We start from the raw sequence: 21,135 nt of genomic DNA, 5'->3' as shown, positions 1-21,135 counted from the left end.
TATCCCAGTCCCTCTTTAAAAACACAACCTAGTCCAACTTCATATCCTTCTGACCCTTATTTTGATAAAGACAAGAGTATTCTTATCCCACATGAATACGACAATTCTTCATCCATCAAATTTGTCTTCATTCAAACTTCTAGTATTTATAATACCGGCCTTCCTATTGATATACGAGTACAATGTACCCTTAATATTCAAGGCCATAAACTTATGTTACACGTATTTTTAGACAGTGGAACTATTACCTCTACTATTGACGAAGACCTCCTTATTTCCTTTCTTCCACTTACTCTCATTAAAACCACCAATACCCCTATGTTGAATACTCAGTCAACAATTAAGCTACCATAAATATATTAAAAATATTCATCTACGATTTTTTTATTAATTGTGGAGTAATTAGTTCGCCTTTATTTCTTTTCCAATTATGAGCGCGCCCTATCTCCCATAAGACTATTCCCTTGATTTTAAGTCTTCATTTTCTTATTGTCCTTGATCGGGCCTTACTCCTTACAAATGGTTGTTTTTCTCTCTACCCTACCCCTATTATCTCTCCCGTTCTGCTTATCCTCCTGAGGTTCGCGCTCCGAAATATGAGATCAAATCCTCTGCCCCTAAATTTCTCTGTCCCCGTGTCCCTTTGCCGATCGGACAGACCAGATTATATCTTAAGGATGTCTTGCATATCACGAGGATATTGCACATATTTTAAAGATGTCATGATGTCTTAAAATATAATCTGGTCCGTTCGATCGACAGGGGACACGGAGACAGAAAAATTTGAGGACAGAAGATTTGATCTACCGAAATATGGTGAAACTCCCCGCTGATCGTGCAACCCTACTACTTCCTCTTGTTCCTGTAAAAGCTCCTCTTGTTCGATTCTTATACATGCTCTCTATGGCAGCTTCATAACTCAACTCAAGTATACTCTAACTTAAACGTTAGAATGGTCTACTGGGATCTTTCGTCGTCAATCTAATCCTCTGTTCAGCTATATTTTAGGACAATCTCATCCTCGTTCATCGGCAATGTTCGGAGAAAGTGCAAATTTGACCGTTGACTTAGACTATCCACCTTATTGAGGCGGTTCCCTGCTATCGGAGAATGGAAGGTTCTTGAATCGCAACCGATAGACGACAACTTGGATCAACGAAATAAAGACAAAAGTTAAATTTTTTCCAACTCCCCGCCACTGTGCACGGCCCAGGCCGCCGCCGGCGCTGCGGCCGTCTATGGCCCTCCCTTCGCGCTCCTCCGTAGTGAGCCTTTTCCTCCCTGTGGACTTCAGTCCTAGTCTGTCGAGCCTCGTGATGGAATCTGAACTGGACTACAGCGGTGCCTCCTTTTCCCAGCTCCTCGCGGACCCCGTGGGGCCTTCCGCGGCGGTGGCGCTGCCCAGAAGGGCGGAGGTGGAGGAGGATCCGACGAATGGGGAGTGGAAGAGAGGCGGAAAGGAGGCGGCTTTGAGCCTGGGACAGAGCCAGCCGGCGATTCCCATGGTGAACCAGATGCCGGCGATCGCATTTCCTGTCGGATCAGCCCGTCGACTTTGTTCCCGTCGCCTCTGTCACTGTACTGCAAAAGTAGCTATGAGTCTTTATTCAGCTATGCCCTTATAAAATTTTCTTTTCTTGACCTATATTATCTTCAGCTATGCCCTTATCTGGTTCTCTTTCATCATCTTTGCCGTTCAAATTATTTTCTTTCCTGGTGAAATTACTTGCTCTTCTGTGCAAACACTTCCTTTTCTTATTCTTTATTCAGCTATCATTTGATATTGCAAACTTCCAATGTTTCTAAGATTGAACAAGGTACATATAGCAGCGTGTTTATAGCTTCTAAGGTTGATACAGGGAGGATTGTTGCCCTAAAGAAGGTGTGTGTCAACAAGTTTGAGCCTAAAAGTAATAGGTTTATGGCAAGGGAGATACAGATGCTCCACAAGCTTGGTCATCCAAATGTCATCAAACTGGAAGGCTTAATTACTTCCGGATAATCATGCAGTATGTACCTTGTTTTTGAATATATGGAACATGATCTTGCAGGGCTATCATCTTGTCCAGACATCAAATTCACTGACCTCAGGTTATGCACAATCTTTGAAACTATTTCCAATGTAAATAACAAACAAAATATCATAGAAGAAAGTTATCCAAGGATATGTGTTGCGAATCAAATGTTATATGCATTAGTTACTTTCTGGGCTTGAACATTGTCATTCACATGGTATCAGACATCGTGATATCAAATGTGCAAACCTCTTAGTTAACAATGAGGGAATTCAAGAGATTGCCTATTTTAGTTTAGCTAGCATTTGGAGTCCTGGGACAAATCAATCACTAAGTGCTCGTGTTATGACGCTATGGTATCGTGCACCTGAGCTGCTTCTTGGATCAATAAACTATGAGCCATCTGTAGACCTGTGGAGCATCGGATGCGTAGTGGTAGAACTTTTCCTTGGCAAGCCTCTGTTACAAGGAAGAACTGAGGTGATTTATCCTAGTATTACTTGACAATATTAGCATGTTTATTTATTCTCACTGTAATGATGCTATTAATTGTGAGGCAAAAATCAATCCTTATTTAAATATCAATTACTGCAATAACAATTGTAAAAGTCAGTACTTAAAATCATGTGTCAATTCAGGGACATGTAAATATCAAACTCTCATTGAGGTTGTTGGGAACACTTTTATCTATTGAGACCAACAAACGTGGCTCAGCTTCTTCTACCCTTAGTTCTCAGGTAGCACTACTGTCGGATTTAGTCCTCTAGTGATTTGCATGTTGATAGTATCTTTTTATTATTCTGCGTATGAGACATTTACATAAGGCTCTAATGATGGTATCCTCATCAGTAGATAGATACTCTGCATTCTTACTCTTTACCATCTGGAAGTAATTGTAGAACATCTCTTATATGACACTGTCTCCACTTCATACCATTTTCCTATATGTAATTCTTGTAGATGTCCAACTTATTTATAAATTCTGACAGTGTATGTGAATGTATAATCGTCAGAATTTTTGTGGGTTGTATAAAGAAAGATTATGTTGTACCATTTGAAGCTAAAGGAACCTACAGGCATTGATGGGTAGTTCCATAAGGTAGAAAGATCTGTCAGAATAATTGGGATGTGCAAATTGTTGATTGTTTATTGCATCAACATATTATTTGATTTCTAGATTCCTATCACTTTTCAAAGGTATCAATAGCAGATTACATCTAGAGGCTAAAAAAGGTTCTTCAAGACAACAAAGTTCTTCATGTGGATCAAATAGTTTCATTAAAACAGCAAATCACAAGGTATCTCTCTTTCTCTCTCTATGTCTTCTAGTGTGCATGTCAATTAAATCCAGCAAATTCGCCCCCGCGGGCTGGATCAACCGGTTAAGGCGTGGCATCCTTGCACAATGAGTTATAGGGTCGAAGGTCCACGGACGCGCACTGGATGAATAATCTGGGCCGGCTGTGTTAAATTCCGGAGACACCACGCTTTACCCGGGCCAGCATTCACCGCTGATTTACCTCCTCCTAGGATCCCTGTTGGGCCAAGCCTAGGGGGCCGCTGGGCGGCGGGACCCGCCTTTTGCACAATTAAATCCAGCAAATTCAAACAAGACTGACATTCAAGATGCATAGAAGCAGGCACCATTCTTTTGTTTCACTTCTATGTTTCTAATAGTGTTCAACAAATGGTCAAAGAATGAATAGAAGTGGCATCAAGCAAGAGATTCCAGCTGTAAATGGTGGTACAAAATTACTTGCTGATTTGCAGCCAAATTCCAATAATGCATCCCAAGATGAGAATCGACAAATCAAGCAAACCTCTAGAAAGCTTCCATTCTCAGGTCTTGTTCTCAATCTAACAGCTTTGCATGGACAAAGAAGACAAAAGGTCAATCAAACATGAGATCTCTTGCTAAATCCAGATCTAAACATGACAAATCAAGAACATTGGACCCATCACATATTTTGAAGATTCCAAGTTCTTTTAAGTTGACTGGAGCTGAAAATGGAGATCTTGGTTATGCGCTTATTTCCGATTTGAAAGATAATGAATCCTCCGAATCTGTGAAGGATGCAATGCTAAAGCAGTGGATGCATTCAGAACTTCAAGACTCAGTAGTTACTTTTGGCACTTTTCATACTTGTAATTTGTCAGAAACGACACTTCATATGCAAGACACATCACTCTCAAAAAACATCTTGGAATTAATTCATCTACTCTTAATGATTTATGTATTCTGCACCACCTGTTTATCTTGTGTTTATCTTTTGACTCAAACTTACAGGATGTTCAAGATCAGGAACGAAAAATTGAGCTGTCCGGACCTCTACTTCAAGCACAAAAAGTTGATGAATTCCTCGATAGTTATGAGCAGCATATTCAAAAAGCGATTCAGAAATCATGGTTTCAAAGAGGTAAAAATCAAGAATCCAATTGTGTGCCTATCAATGGCAATCATGATATTGTTAAAAATGTGGCATTTGCACATAATTCCAAGATTCTTCGGGTATATGATGGAATGTTCCTTACAATCTTCAACCTTATAAAAATTTTGCTTACATGAGCTTTTGGTTTTCAAATAATTATAAATTTCTGCATAGATTTGTGCTGTGCATAATTTCAGTTATCTCATTGTTGTTAAAATTTTCAATAGCATCCACTAGCAATTGTTCCATTAGACAAGCGTGATTTTGTTCGTTTTGAAGCTTTATAAACAATATATAAGAGGGTGCACATTGTTAAAACATTTTTAGTTCATTCCAGGAATGTTCTCACTTCTCAATATTTTTTTCTTTTCAGGTCAAAAGAGTGGACAATAAAAATCTGTGAAGCAGACATTATTGTTCCATTTAACTTCACATTAGGCAAAAGAAATTATTACCTTCTACAACTAAATGAGTGATCCAGGACACCAGCAGAGGTACCTCAAATGGTGGAAATAGTGGACGAGTCTGGAGAGTTGATAGTAGAGTGCAGGCAAAGCGATATGGTAGTAATTGGCATATCCTCAAGTCTTGATATTTATAGATTTTCCACTTCAAACTCCTAATGAGTGCCAAGTTTCTAAGGTAAAGCGATTCCTGTTCTTTTCCAGCTGCAAACTTGAAATTGTGCAAAATTACTTGCAGTTTCATATCTGTATTTTTACTTAAAAGTAAAAAAAAAAAAAGAAAAAAAAAACCATGCATCCAAACTATGGCCGAGAATAAGCAGATAATCGTATATGTTGTATATAGTGTTTAAAGATTCAAGTTTTATTGGATAATAAATGGGGTTTGCTTTTTTTCATATGGACTCTGCTCATTCTTTGCATAGAATAGAATCTATTTAGATTTGGATTTAAGATTATTAGAGTAGATGTGTTGTAAGATTATTAGGTTTGACTTAATATTTTTTTTCTAGTTGTTGTATTTCGTCTACTTGCAATACATTTATGCTGAAACTACAAAAGGACATGCAAACTGTCTCATAAGTCAGCTTATTAGAGAACATATCTCTGAATATGATGACGGTCATAAATATACAATCCATAAGACCATAACCATTTAAAAAGTTTAATTGTGAAATCTACTCAAATTATTCTTTCTATGGTATAATAAGTACATATATAGCATGGGGCTTCACAATCTTCGCAAAAGGGTTGCCAGGAAGATGATGCCTTGTATCTTTATATTCTTCTGTCTTTGATGTTCTTGTGTCAATTTAGAGAAGAAAAAGTTGGACAAAATGAGAGGATGTGAGGTTTAAATTTAGGTTGACGTTGTTGTGTCAATTTATAGATCTTGGTTACATTAAGGAGTTTCGGCCTTCAGCTATGTAAAAGATTAAGGCAGCCTTTGTTTTCTCTCTCTCTCTCTTCCTCTCTCTTTTCCTTTTATTTTTCCACCCAAATAAATCAAGACTAAATGTAAAGATTAAGATCAGAGTAATAGATTTAAACAGTGCAGCTGAGTCTTTTTTGAAGAAAAGTAATGCTAACAGAGCTCTCGACTACTAATAAGCTTTTCCTACATTTGCTTTTGTGCTACTTCGGCTGTCTTACTAAGAATTCAGGGATTTCAGGCATCCGTCCAAGCAGCAAACATCGGCAAGTGATCAAACGGCAGTCCTGGCCTTACCTGGTTAGGCAACATCCATGTGTTTACTGGGGTAGGACTGAACTTCAGAGGGGTATCACTAAAGAGCATGGAGATATCAGCCCTATCAGGACTCCCATTTCTAGAGTTGCTCAAGCTGGTTACCCGCGGTAATGGATGCATTCCTATCACAGTGTCCAGATCCTCAGAATTCCCTGAATCACCGGTACTTTGTATTGAGCTCTCTAGTCCTCCGACTAAGCTGTGGAAATGGTTCACAAAGGGCTCAGTTGGGTACTCAATAGTTATCAGTCTGTGGTTTCCTTCCTCAGAAGCTCTTGATGTTTGATTGGGAGACCGGGACAGGGCCACTTTCCAATCCGAGCTACTCGTGTTGTTTCCGGCAGTCAAATTTAGCTCTTGATTGCCACTTTGAGCTAATGCAGTGACAATCAGTGGCTCTATGCCATTGTTTCTTTTTGCGAGTTCGACCGCCAGAAGGGTGCTACTTGCCAAGATCTTCTCCACTTCGTATCTGGAAATATCAAAGTTCGTAACAGCATTCAACCCGCGGAACTTGATCGCAGCAATGTCATATGCCTCGGCTGCTTCCTCCTGCGTGCCTAACAATTCATGCAACTTCAGTGTCTCAGAAACAACAATGCTTAAGAAAAGAAGAGCTAACTTTTAGCAAAATAGTTAGTAACAATTCCTCATCAAAGTTCGGTGAATGCTTTCTTAGCTTTTGCTATCACTTTTCAACTTTGAAAGATATGATTGGTCACACACACAAAGACATTGTGGCTACTGAAATATCAGCCTTGCTAAAAGGACAAGTATTAGCCGGTAAAGTCTTTCCGGGAGAGCATGCTTGGGCCCAAAAGCAATTTTTTTCTTCTTTTTCAGAATGGTGAAGGAATCAATCAACATGTCTAAGATTTAACAGCATTATCAATGGAGTACAGAAATGGTTGTCCCACTTGGACGATAGAACCATGCAAACTATGTTACATGAAGAACAGAAAGCCAACTGAACCTACAAACTTACTGAATGTTCCAAGATAAACATCTTTGTTTCCTGAAACCCGTCCAATTCGTGCTTGCCACCTTCCATGCTGGTGATGCCTGCAGGTATGTCCATGAGTTAAAAGCAAAAGCAAGGAGTAAAACTAAATGATTGATGAATTCAAATAGAAGAAGAAGAAGACCTAGTTACACCCCGGTACATTGATACTCCTCGCGAAAAACCACTGCTTTTCCTGTGAATGAGAGGATATTTACATTACAGATCATGAACAATGGAATGAAGAAGAGTGATGTTTCAACCTTCTTAGGTGGGCCACATATTCCTGCCTAGTCATGTTCTTCATTTCTTCAATCTGTTCTTGGTAATCTTCCAACTGCTCCAAATCATGGCGCTTAGTCATGATATTGAATCAATCAATAAATCCTTTGACTGCTTACCTGGAAGTTGATATGTGTGTTTATGCCCCAGTACTTCAATGCAGCCAAATCATAGGCTCTCGCAGCTTTCTCTTCCATATCATAACCCCCTGAGATACAAGGATTGAAATGGCGATATTCAATGTACAGACTTCAGATACAGAATGACACAATTTGAACTAGTGATTGAAGCATACCCAAGTAAACTGCTTCCAACAAGTTCACCAGTATTAGAAGCGTACACGACCAAGAAATGAACAAGTTAGATGGTATAAAAACAAGAAGCTGACTGATTTTTGCAAGTGTGATTAGTGTTTTCCATGTACTGACTGACCTTGCCTGCCTTTCCTGGTTTGTCCTTCCTTCTTGCAGCTATTATCCCAAAGATGAGCTTCATATCTTCCAGTCCACCTGTGTCTGTGACAAGTTCACCGTTCATGGCCAGAAATATCATGAAGTCAGCTTCATCAGACAGCATGGCAAAGAACGACGATGAATTCGAATGTGCACTGACCTAGTGACGCCCCTGTACTGGGACGTCCGCTGCCCAAATGTATCGATCGACTTGCGATGAACAGGATGCTTTTGGCCGCCTCTAGATCCTCGCTTTTTACTAGCGTCCGCGATCGAGTATTCACCGGCGGTAGCCGGAGAGGCATGTCGCGGAGCCGTGACACAGCTCGACTGTGAAACAGGGCTCATGGACAAGCTCAAGGACTGCAAGTCTCTATACCCCACGGAAGTAACAGGAGCACCGGAGCCCATCACTACACCACCGCGCACCAAATCTTTGAGCCCGGAGGAGGAGGAGGAGGCTTCCTCGTCCCTCACAACTCGGCCGGAACTTTCGAGTGGCGGCTGACGCAGCTCATGGCCGGTCAGCAGAGAAAAGATGCCGTCTTGGAAGTGCGAGAAGTGGTCGTGAAGCGTGTCTGAGGGAGGAGGGTGAGGGCCGTGGCCTCTTCCGCTGCCGTCTAGCTCTGCTCTGTTCCGGTGGTACGTGGCGCAGTCCAAGCTTAAAGCCATTGCTGCCCCCCTGCTGCCATTGCCGCCCCCGTACTGATGGGTCCCCATGTTTGGACCACAGCCTAAGAAATCTTCCAGTTTGGGAGACGGAGATGCCGCCATTGCTTCATTCACATGAATGCAACGAGGCATGAAAACAATTTGGCACCTCGGCACAATAGATTCTTGTCGAATCATGCTAAATAAAGAAAGAAGAACCAAGTTTTGAGACTGACCTTGTTCCATGAAGCAAAGGGAGCCATTAGACTTGAGTGGCATGGAGGTCAGCTGAGAAAAGTCGTACGCGCCTCCATTCTCTCCGACGCCGTACATGAAACCAGAGCTCAGTAGGGGAGGGGAGATGAAGAAGGCTGCAGGCGAGGAGTTAGACTGATCAGCACCGCTGCTGTTGGTGTTAGTGTTGTGCATGGACTTCATCTTCTTCGATTGCACCAATGGAAGGATAATGGAGGATGATTTTTAACCAGAGCCAAAGTGAGGCAGCTCAATCATTGGGCAGTACGCAGCGTAATCATTCCACCCTTCTTCCTGCTTGGGCAGTTCCTCTTCCATGGCCGAGATATAAGCAGCGAAGAGGGGAGAATGAATCCAACAAGTAGATGATCGATAAATTCCGGTGCTCCTCATAGGGATCTGTGTTCTGAGGATCATTACTTTAGCTTTTCTTTTTTTCGATAATTTTTGTTGGCCAGAATCTGATCAGTTAGAATTATCTATGCTCCAATTAAAATACATGCATGTATATACATGTAATTAATGTACATAGATGATATTATCAAAATACCCATGTGTACACTTGCATGTATTGATTCTAGCTGATCAGATTCTGACCATTTAGCATTACTCTTTCTTTTTCTCAATTCTTTTGCTATACAATTAGTATTTCCGACCATTAAAGCTTTGGAAAAATCCAAAAAATTAAATTGGTTTATTTATCTAGCGGTTAATTCGATCCTACCTGTACAGACACTGCCCCAACCTCTCACATTGGGATGGTGGGACCCACACTTAAGTAGTGGGTCCCACCACTTCATTGTGAGAGGTTAGGACAGTGCCTGTACAGACAGGGTAAAATTTACCCTATCTAAACCCTGTACTACCACTCTGCGCTAAAAATCCATGCATCGAGAAGGATTTCCTCTTTCGAACGAAAGATTTGCTCAGACAAAGAGGTGATTATCGCGTATATTTGTGAGAATTAATTGATTGGCGGAATGATGATCGAGACCAACAACTGCATTAATGGCTCTCTGTCCAGGAATTCTTCGACTGTCCGACACCACATTCTGCTGCTCCAAGCCATGCTTAAATTCATCTTTTCACCGGTCTCTTTCGAGTGCAGAAGATGAACCATGCACGCTGTTATTGCGAGCACGTACTTCCCTCATACTTACTGCAATTTATGTCAAACTATCGCATCCCACGTTCGATCTTTTAGTTAATGCTCGTTGTGTAAGGTCTCCCCTAGTCAACGCTCCACAGTTAGAACCTGACCAATAGACCATGTGTATCAATATCTCATAGAGAAGGGAAAAAGTCAAGCTCATCTGTCTCCCTCTGATACTGAAGAATGGCATTAACATCAGCCATATGCATGGAGCCAGCCTACTGCCACCACATTCGACGTGACAATTCAATCGATCTATGTTATCATCCACGTACAAACACTACATGAGCATGAGCATGAGGATGTCAGATAACGTAATTTTCTGTTTTCGTAAACAAAATTCTCTCTGCAAATATCATAAAACGTTCAGCAAAATGTTGATATAAGGACAGACTCAAGATTTAATCTCTCTTGGCTGGCTCCAAAATGTTTGTCTGCTTATGGTCAGGAAGAATAAGGCATGTGAGTATCTAGTACTCTGCTGCTTCTGTATCTGCTACATGAACGACTGTGGGAAGTGCCTGTTGTCCTTTGGGGAGCATTAGGAAGAGAAATTTCAAACGACTTGTGAAAAAAAAAAGGGATTAGTTAATGTATGTATCTCATCCTAATTTTCATATCACTATGACATTTAATAATTTTCTAAGTTATGTGATTCAGCATCTCCAGTGGGGATATTTAGTAGAAATATTTCTCTAAATATCCTCTCTCAAATATTTTTATGAGGATTAGAAATACCGATGATTTCTCCAAAAGGTGGGCTATCATTTTTTAATTTAATTTTTATTTTTTTAATTTAATTAATATTTTTGAACATGTTTTTAAATTTAATTAATATTTTTAATCAAAATGTGTGATATTAAAGTGTGATATTTGATGGATGAAATCTATAAATATTTGATTGATGAGATATTTTATTGCAAGATGGGATATATTAGGATTTTAGTTAGTGACGAATGTATTAACATTTAAGGCTTAAAGTTTTAGGATTTTAGTTCATAAAAAATAAAAGTTTAGAAAATGACATTTGGAGTATTATATTTACTTCTCCTTAAATCATTCCATTGTGGTAGCTCCCTAGCAATTCTTTAAAAAAACAAAAAGTTTTTATGCTCCTAACTTGGGTCGGATTTGTCATCCTAAATTCGATATTACTTATTTTATCATTTTTCTAATGTCTAGAGTCATTTTGTATATTTATTTTTAAATTATAATTAATTTAAAATTATATACTAATTTTAGTCAAAATCATTATATTTAACTAAATTAGTCAAATTTCAAAAATGATACATTAATAAAAAAATATCCACTAATGTTAATGTTGGACCTCAATCAGATGATATTAATGAAAACATAAATGCAAATGATATTAGAGGAAGTTAAGCCTCAATATTTGAAGAAGCATGAAAAGAGTTGTATTACATTTGTAAATTTTTTTCTATATTTAGTTTTTTGTTCAAATTAATGTATGTGAAAGTGTTAAATGGTTGGAGCAATAAATCTTTTGATATATTACTTCAGTTATTACAAGATACATTTCCAAACTGAATGTGATTCCATATTCTCATTATGAAGAAAAAAATATTAAAATAGTTAGGATTGACATATGATAAGATACATGTATGTAAAAATGATTGTATATTATTTTGAGATGAGTATGAGAATAAGGATAGATGTCCAGTGTGCAAGAAGCCTAGATACAAATATAATGGGATGAATAAGAAAAAGAATGCTTGAATTTTTTTTTTTTTGATATTTTCCTTTGAATCCTAGACTTAAGTAGTTGTTTATCGTGAAATATACAACAAAAGATATGTGATAATATAAAGAAAAACTTGTTGAAATAAATGGTGTATTAAGGCACCCAGCAGATAGTGAGTCATAAAAAGAATTTGACATGCTACATGAAATATTTGTAGGTGATGTAAGATCGAAAAGCGCTAGAGGGGGGGGGGGGGGGGGGGGGGGGGGGGAATAGCGCTCGTGGCTATTTTGTTCGTTTCGAGTAGAACACATAGAGAAAAAAATCAACAATGCAAACACCAAGAATTTTACTTGGTTCGGAGCCTATAGCGACTCATATTCCAAAGCCCGCATGTTACTTTCGATGAGCACTCACTATAACTTCATAAATATTACAAAAGAATAGAATAATTAAAGTACTACTAAATATTATACCGACAGCAAGGAAATATGGAATGGAGAGCTTCTGGTCGTTGGAGTAGAGTTAGGGCTTCGCCGGATTGATTTGTTAGCAACACACGGAAGAAGGATTACAAGTTCTTGTTGTATTTTGGATGCTGCTCGAACCAGGCTTAAATGACCCATGGAGGGCGCCTCCAACCTCCCTAGGAGGCGCCTCCAACCAAGGGTTATCTCCTCCGCGTCGGTGCTGATAAGCTCCGCTTCTTGCACTGCTCATCCGCCCGAAGGGGCCTTCAAGCTCCATGGAAGGCGCCTTCCATCCAGTATCCAAGGCGCCTTCAAGCCCATTCGAAGGCGCCTTCAGCTTTGCATCCTACGCAGCCACAGCCATGGCGCCTCCAACAGCCCAGAGACGCCTCAGACACTGTTCATCCGAGAGTTCTCTTATGTAATTTCATTCTTGCAAAGCATATTAGTCTACAAACAAAGTATATCCTGCAAAACCAAGTTAGCATAATAATATAAGATAAATATAAGTACACGACAGTCATCGAATTGTCTGGTTCTGACTCCAGATTTCTCGAAAATCCTAGGTCGAATCGACGCTTACTGTTCCCTCACCGGGGAATGCATCCTCACATACTCCTCTCAGGAGAGTTTACCTGTTGCCAGATCGGTCCTTCAGACCAACTGGACTTTCTGCCTAGGGTTACCACCTCCTAGGACCTGAAGTTACCACCTCCTAGGGTTTTCCTCAGCTTAAAGTTACCGCCCCCTAGAACTAGGGTTACCACCTCTAGGGTTTTCTTTAGCCTAGGGTTACCATCCCCGAGGACCTAGGGTTACCACTCCCTAGGGTTTTCCACCTGCTTAATCGCAGCTAAGACTTTCCACCACCTTGGGTTACCGCCCCTAGGACCTAGGGTTACCACCCTCTAGGATTTTTCATCTGCCTAGAATCCACTAGGACTTTTTCCTAAGACAACTTAGGACTTTCTTACAAGCTCAGTCAAAATCGTTATACCACAAATAACCTTAACTTTGAATCCTTTGTCATTATCAAAACTCAAGTTCGATCGTCGGATGCTTCCCGCACCAACAATCTCCCCCTTTTTGATTATGGCAATAAAATTCAAAGTTAAGTAAATTCAAAATTAAGTAAACCATAAAAAGCATAAATGTGTACAAGTTAAAAAGATGTAACATCAACAGGTTGCAAGTTGTATCTCCCCCTTAATCACTTATTCACTTTTTCCTCCCCCTTAATTACTTAACTCTCACTTTTTCCTCCCCCTTTGCCATATATAAAAAAAATCAAATAGAGAGAAGGTTGTAAAATGACTTAGCTTTGAAAATGACTTACTAAAAATTTGAAATAAAATTAAAACTTAGTTAAGTACTTTACTTTTAAAGGACGTGGATAAAAGTCGAGTGAAGTACTTAAAAATAAATCTTATAGAAAGCTTAGTTAAAAAAAAACTTGAAAAAAACTTAGTTAAATACATAGCTTAAAAATAATTTTACTTAAACACTTAGCTTTTAAAAATAATTTTTCTTAAACATTTAACTTTTAAGAATAATTTCTTATAAAAATACTTAGCTTGTAAAAATACTTAGCTAAGTAAATGATTTTTTTTTAAAAAAAAATACTTAAATATACTTTATCAAATACTTAGTTTCTGTCTTTTAAAAAATTAATTTATTTTTCTTTTCAAAAATAGTAAAAAAATTTGAACTTACTCTTTTTGAAAATTTTAACTTTGAAAAACAATTCTTTAACAAAAAATAAAAAATAATGTTTTAAACTTCTTTGCACTCTCCCTTAATTAATGCCAAAAATTTCCTAGAGTCCAAGCATGAGTATCAAAATATTTACCTTTAAATAAATGTCTAACCTTTAGTTACTAGCTGTTTACCATTAGATAGTAGCTTTCACTTGGTTAGTCAAATTAAATAAGTGTTCCAGTTAGTTTGACTAAGCTTGGATAACTTAATTTGATTAATTTGAATTTAGTATTTATATCCCAGACTTATGTTGATGCACAAACATAAGCATTCTGAAGTTCAGGCAGTACCCTATGCATCTCGCACCATTCTAAGTGTTTTTCATACACAAGCAAGGTAATCCTAGTGTGCTTGTGAGATGCTCTGGCTGAAACCTAGGGGTATATGCTTTCTAGGGGGTAGAAACATAGGCTAAGTCCAAATTTTGAAATATTAATAAAATTAGAATTTTAAAAATATTTGTCCTAGAATTTTAAAGAAAATTTGAAAGCATTTTTGAAAAGTAAAGATCCTAGTCTATTAAGCATATTCATCAAACAGATCAAAACAAACTGTTTATAAATAGTATGTCAATCATATACAATGCATAGTAATTTATATAGTCTGATCAAGTCTGATCATCGTCAGCAGGTGATGGTAGTGGTCGCTCAAGGGCACGTAGAGTCTGAAGGATCTGCTCAAGTCTGGTAGTCATGTCATCCCGGAGAGCAGTAATCTCACCCCGGAGTGCGCTGAAACCATCCGAGACTGATCGTTGTATCTGTACAGAAGACTCCTTTAGATGAGTGAGTCGATCCTCGACAGACAGTGAAGTCGAGGGCTGGGTCGAGGTCGAGGGTTGTGCCGGAGAATGAGGATGCCCAAAGATCTCCGTAGAAGTAAACTCTAACCACTCCTCTCCCTCGGCTGGGACATAAAAACCATCTCTCTCGGCTGGAGCAGCTCCCTCGGCTGGAGAAAAAAAACTATCCTCGACTGGAGCAGCTGGCTGCGGCCCACCTCTCCATGCTAGGATCGCGTGAGCGGTAATGTCTATATGCACTAAGGCCAACTGACGCCGACTGATCTCATCATATGGATTAAGGGAAGTAACCCTCCCCTGGGTCGTGTCTAACTCTAAGGTCGAAAAGATATATGTCAAAATATGGCATTAGGGCATGTGGACCACAAGTCTAGTAACAAGACCGGATGCATGTATGATGTTATGAAACATATGCAATGCTATTTCTATATCTAAATAATGACAGAGGACATACAAAAAGAAAGAATGAGAATGATGCATCGTCGAAATGTTCTGATAAACATATGCAATGCTATATCTATATCTAAATAATGACAGAGGGCATACAAAAAGAAAGAATGATGCATCGTCGAAATATTCCGATATGTGATCGGCAAAATGCAAGCAATTAGGACCCGATACATAATATGGTCCTGGACCCTAAGAGAGAGTGACATGAAGTCTGTCATCATAGGTGGTCTCTCCTCCCCTAAAAAATACACATAGATAGTATCTAATGTAATATGGGAGTAGGATTCACCAAATGGCAGGTCCCTACTAGGATAACACAAAAATGAACATGTAAATGGTCTAAGTCTTAGGCTATTACGTAAGAAGGTGGGAGAAAACTGAAAATTCTTTCCACCAACTCTGGTGGAGTTAGTCAGATCATCTATTCTATCTAGGTTGTTATAAAACTGAGCACACAAGTCGTGATTAACTGCATGGCTGTAGTAAACCAACTTATCTAGCTGGTAATGCTCAATCATCTGGATAATAGGAGTACAATATTTAGCAAAAAAAGGATCTGTTTAGATATCTACACTTTACTGGAGAAAAGGTATGCCTAATGAACTCTAGTCTATGCTGCACAGTAGGAAATCTAGCATCGGTGGATGGGGCACTACTAGGAGCAGGGACTATATTCTGTCTTTTCCTATTTTTATACATGCACATAAAAAAATGCACAGAAAATGCATACAGAAACAATATAATGAAATGAGGTATACCAAGGAGGCATCTTGAGGTGTTAATGGGGTTGAAGGGGAGTAAATCCGGCTGAAAGGGCACCCCAGCGTGACTTTAGTCGTGAAAAAAAAACACGGACAAAGGGATCTCTGTTCGCTGGAAAAAACTAGGGTTGAGGGTGCCTTCTATCTCGATGGAGGGTTCCCTCAACGCGTTATGGGAGGCGCCTCCTATCGATGGGAGGCACCCTCCATCGCTTTGGCAGGAATTTTCTCGCCGCTCCCAAGGGCGCCTCTTTTCATTGTTGGAGGCGCCTTTGGGAGGTGCCCTACGTTTTTTTAAAGTTTAGTTTTAGGTTTTTAATTAGAATTTACGATAGTTTTAATTAGGATTAAGATGAGTTAAGTTTAAGTTTGTGTTGATTTGATTAAGTTAAACTAATTAAGAAATTAAATTGAATAAATTTAAGTAAGTTTAGTTAAGTTTAATTAAGTTTAAGTCTAATCAGAAGTTAGATTAATTAGTTTTAATAAGATTTATTAATTGATTAGGTTAATTAATTAGGTTACTTAATTGATTAGGTTAATTAATTAATTAGATCTAAATTTGACCTAAGTCCATCTCACCCTTTTCTAATTTCCAATCAGGGAACCTTATAGGTTTTTGTGAGATGGTTAATTTAATCTTTGATTTAGGCTATCATCTAAGGATTAATTTACATTTAAGTTAGACTCAGGTTTTTCAATTAGTCAATTAAATATTCATTTCAATGATTGGCTTCCAGGCTGTGGAGAGGCACTAGGCCTTCTTAGGTATGAGATCATCCACCACTTCTAGACAAACCCTTTCAAAGAAATTGGATATTTAATTTTCTTTTTTCAAACCCCTAGGTCTAACTAGTCAAGTGTAAATCACGCCTAAAACCTTATCTAACCTAATCTAAGCTTGCATAATGAAAGCAGTAAGACAAGCATCAAAATATTCTATTTATATATAAAAATAATTTTTCTATTGGCTCCCCCTGGATCATAGTCTCGATAAGGTCTATCAAGATAATGAATTTGATCCCTAGGGACCCAATATTGTCCAAGTCCAACTTGATTAACCAAGTTTGATTTGGGAACCCATTCTTGGACTATTTTTCTAATAGCTCTATTTACAAGTGATACATAAGATCTATACTTTTGTTTAGCCTTAAATTCAAGTCCGGATCGGTTGTAAATAGCTCTTTGTTTTCCAAGAATAAGGTCCAGGTTCTTGGAACCCAAAGTAAACCGTTCCAATGTGTTTTTAAGTTCTTTAACTTGAGTTTTCAAATTAGAATGTTCTTCCTCAAGTTGTTGGACTTGAGTTGAACTTCCAATTTGAACCGGCTCAGTCAAAGGACTCAATTTAGTCTCCTCTTTAAGGATTGTTACTTTCTTTTAGAGTGACTTGGCCTAGAGGTTGGATTTGGCTAACTTACGCATAAGATAATTGACTAAATTATGCAGTTTAGTTAATTGAGAATTTCTTACAGTGGGAATAGGCCCTTCAAAAATAGATATGGATCTGTGGCTTCGCTCAGACTCAATTTTTTATTCGCACTCGGTTTCTTATTCCCGGGCCATAAGCGCGAGGAAGCTCGTTTGTTCGAGCTCTTCATCAGAATCTTATGAAGAAGACTCATCCCATATTGCTTGTAGTGCTTTCTTCTTCCTTTACTTTTTTGCTTCCTTTTGGTTTGGACAGTTAGCTTGATGTGTCCCTTTTGGTTGCAACCGTAGCAGGTTACATCGAACTTCACTTTTGGACTTGATTGTACCTTCTTGGACTGAATCACCTTTTTGATGTCTTTCATGGTGAATCCTTTCTTCTTTTTGTAGAGTTTGCGTACTAGGTTGACAATCTCAACTGTGATCTTGTCGTCGTCATTTTCTGAGTCAGATTCATCTTCGGACTCGGTTCGGTGCTGTGCTTTGCTTTTAGTTCCCGGGTTTTGCTCGTACCTGCAATCAAAGTAATACCTTTCTCGGCCGAGTGTGCATTAATCTGTTCGTGCAATTTAAATTCGGAAAATAATTCATCTAACTTAATTGATGAAAGATCCTTGGATACTTTGTAAGCATCTACCATGGATGCCCACAAAGTATTCCTCGGAAAGACATTGAGTGCATACCTGATTATGTCACAGTTTTCTACCTTTTGATCGATTCCATGGAGATCATTCAGTAGATCCTGAATCTACGTGTGAAGTTGGCTAGCCGTCTCACCTTCCTATATTTTTATGTCATACAGTTTATTTAAGATCAAATCACGCTTACTTACCTTAGTATTGGAAGTGCCCTCATGCAGCTCGATCAATTTTTCCCACAACTCTTTTGCACTTGAGAATGAGCCGACTCGGTTAAGCTCTTCTTTGGTTAGGTCGCATTGAAGGGTGCAAGTTGCTTTGGCGTCGGCTTCAATTTTCTTCATTAAGCTAGAATCCTAGTTCACGCATGATACTAGTTTTCCAGCGCCGTCTTGTGGAAGCTCGAGACTGGTTTAGATAATTATCCACATCTCGACTTGCGTCTTGAGGTGGTATTCCATCCAGCTCTTCCAGTAGCCAAAGTCCTCGCCGGAGAAAAGAAGCGGGTGGGCTGTGCTGTAGCCTTCTTGGTGGGCCATTAAGGATCTAGCACGCAAAAAAAATAAGAAAACTTTATTCCAAGACCTGGTCTTGGATTAGTAGTGCGGGATTAAAATAAATACGCGAACTCGAGTGGTGTTGCATCATCTTCGAGAGAAAATTTTGATTGAGATAAAAATAAATCGGAAGGTGATAATTTTACTGATTCTGATTTTACTCTAAAAATTGAAAATTACCACGAAAACTAAATGCTTGAATGGTGGTGTCACCGATTCGAAGCGGCTCCGCTCTGATACTAATTGTATGATCGAAAAGCACTAGAGGGGAGGGGGTGAATAGCGCTCGTGGCTTTTTTGTTCGTTTCGAGTAGAACACAGCGAAAAAAATCAACAATGCAAACACCAAGAATTTTATTTGGTTCGGAGCCTGTGGTGACTCCTATTCCAAGGCCCGCACATAAGAGTGCTTTCGATGAGCAATCACTATAACTTCGGAAATATTACAAAAGAATACAATAATTAAAGCACTACTAAATATTATACCGACAACAAGGAAATCTAAAATGGAAAGCTTCTGATCGTCGGAGTAGAGTTAGGGTTTCACCGGATTAATTTGTTAGCAGCACACAGAAGAAGGATTGCAAGTTCTTATTGTATTTTGGCTGCTGCTCGAACCGGGCTTAAATAGCCTGTGGGGGTGCCTCTAACCTCCATAGGAGGCACCTCCAACCAAGGGTTATCTCCTCCGTGTCGGTGCTGATAAGCTCCGCTTCCTGCACTGCTTATCCGCCCAAAGGCGCCTTCAAGCTCCATGAAAGGAGCCTTCCATCCAGCATCCAAGGCGCCTTCAAACCCCTTCGAATGCGCCTTCATCCTTGCTTCCTGCGTAGCCACAGACAAGGTGCCCGAGGTGCCTCCAATAGCCTGGAGGCGCCTCAGACACTATTTATCCGAGAGTTCTCTTATGTAACTTCATTCCTGAAAAATATATTAGTCTACAAACAAAGTATACCCTACAAAACTAAGTTAGCACAATAATATAAGATAAATATAAGTACTCGATAGTCATCGGATTGCCCGGTTCTGATTTCAGATTTTTTGAAAACCCTAGGTCGAACTGACGTCTACTGTTCCCTAGCCGGGGAACACATTCTCACCTACTCCTCTCAGGAGAGTTTACCTGTTGTCAGATCGGTCCTCCAGACCAATTGGACTTTCTGCCTAGAGCTACCACCCCCTAGGGGTTTCTTCAGCCTAGGGTTACCACCCCCTAGGATCTAGTGTTGGATCGAGTAATTCGCTAGAGGGGGGAGGGGGTGAATAGCGATTTAGAAATTCAAGTAGAAAATCGAGTACGCAGTGGAAAGATAGAATCAAAAACATAACAATGCTAACACAAATAATTTTTTACTTGATCGAAGCCTTCGTCGACTCCTACTCTAAGGTCCGCACTCGTCGAGTGCTTTCGTTGGGCAATCCACTAGTAGTTCAAAAAATGTGATTACAAGTGAAATTACAAATGCTTTTAAAGTAAATACCGACAACAATAAGGAATGAAGAAGAAAGGCAGCACGTTGTCGGAGAAACTTTGCCGCAGGAGCACATCACAGCAGAGTAAGCGTTAGAAGATGTTGTCATAAATTGTTTTTTACTCCAGGGCTCACCCCCCTTATATATGAGGCTCTGGGCGCCTGGAATGTGATGTAGTCCATCCAACTATAGTGCTCCATGTGGCGAAATGATAAGAGGATAAAACTTGCATTCTGGGCGCCCGGATCCCTTCCGGGCGCCCGGACCTCCATTTTCTAGTAACCTACAAGAAAACGTTAGTCCGAAACGAAATGCAAATTATACAACCCTGTAAAACAAAGTGTTAGCACAATTTATATAAGGAACAAGCAGTAATTAGATTCCATCTCACCAAGATCGAAATCTAGTCAAGATCTCAAGTTAGAGTTTCAAAATGGTTCTAAGTTGGATCAGCACCTAAGTTCCCTTCCGGGGAACGCGTTCTCACAGTCACTCCCCTCCAGTGGCTTACCTTAACTTACCTGCTAGACGTCCGGTCAGCCCTTCGACCCGTCCAGACTTTGTGCCAAACGTCCGGTCATCCCTTCGACCCATCTGGACTTCGTGCCAGCTATCCGATCGATTCGTCAACCTAGCTGGGCTTCGTGCCAGCTATCCGATCGGCCCGTCGACCTAGCTGGGCTTCTCCTGCACACTTGGTCACAGCGTTAGATCACAATGAAACTAACTTAACCTACTTTGTCATTCATCAAAACCTGAGTTAGATCATTAGTGCTAACTGCACCAACAATTTCCCTCTTTTTGATGCAATGACAACCTGGTTAAGTTAGTGAAAAAATATGCAATAAATAAGCACTTACAAGCAATGACGTTAAGTTAGTCTTGTTTTATTTTTGTTAATTTTTCATTTTCGTTACTTCGTTGCTAACTAATTTAATCATCTAACCCTCCCCCTTTGACATTCATAAAAAAAAGAATGTAGGAAAAAAAAAGCGGTTAAGGAAAATAATACAATAGAGAATTCGAACTAAAACCAGGTTGATTTGGGGGATTTTAAAGTAGAAAAATTTTGAAAATTTTTCTTTAAACATTTTCTTTTTAGTTTTCAAAATAACTAAGTTTAGAAAAAATAGCTAACTTAGA

The 21,135-nt window shown here is 39.3% G+C and overlaps 1 long non-coding RNA gene across 1 annotated transcript; it reads left to right on the top strand.

Moving 5' to 3' along the window:
* Positions 1 to 924: 924 nt before the first annotated feature.
* LOC121979722 lies at positions 925 to 9,368 on the top strand. The gene is made up of 4 exons (XR_006111426.1): positions 925 to 4,432; positions 4,818 to 5,086; positions 6,081 to 7,806; positions 7,910 to 9,368. It is a non-coding gene; the product is annotated as an uncharacterized LOC121979722 (long non-coding RNA).
* The last annotated feature ends 11,767 nt before the right edge of the window (positions 9,369 to 21,135 follow it).

Source organism: Zingiber officinale, chromosome 5A, assembly GCF_018446385.1.
Source record: "Zingiber officinale cultivar Zhangliang chromosome 5A, Zo_v1.1, whole genome shotgun sequence".
NCBI classification, from domain to species: Eukaryota; Viridiplantae; Streptophyta; class Magnoliopsida; order Zingiberales; family Zingiberaceae; genus Zingiber; species Zingiber officinale.
Note: the sequence above shows the minus strand (reverse complement) of the source record. Positions and strands in the feature narration are given on the sequence as shown.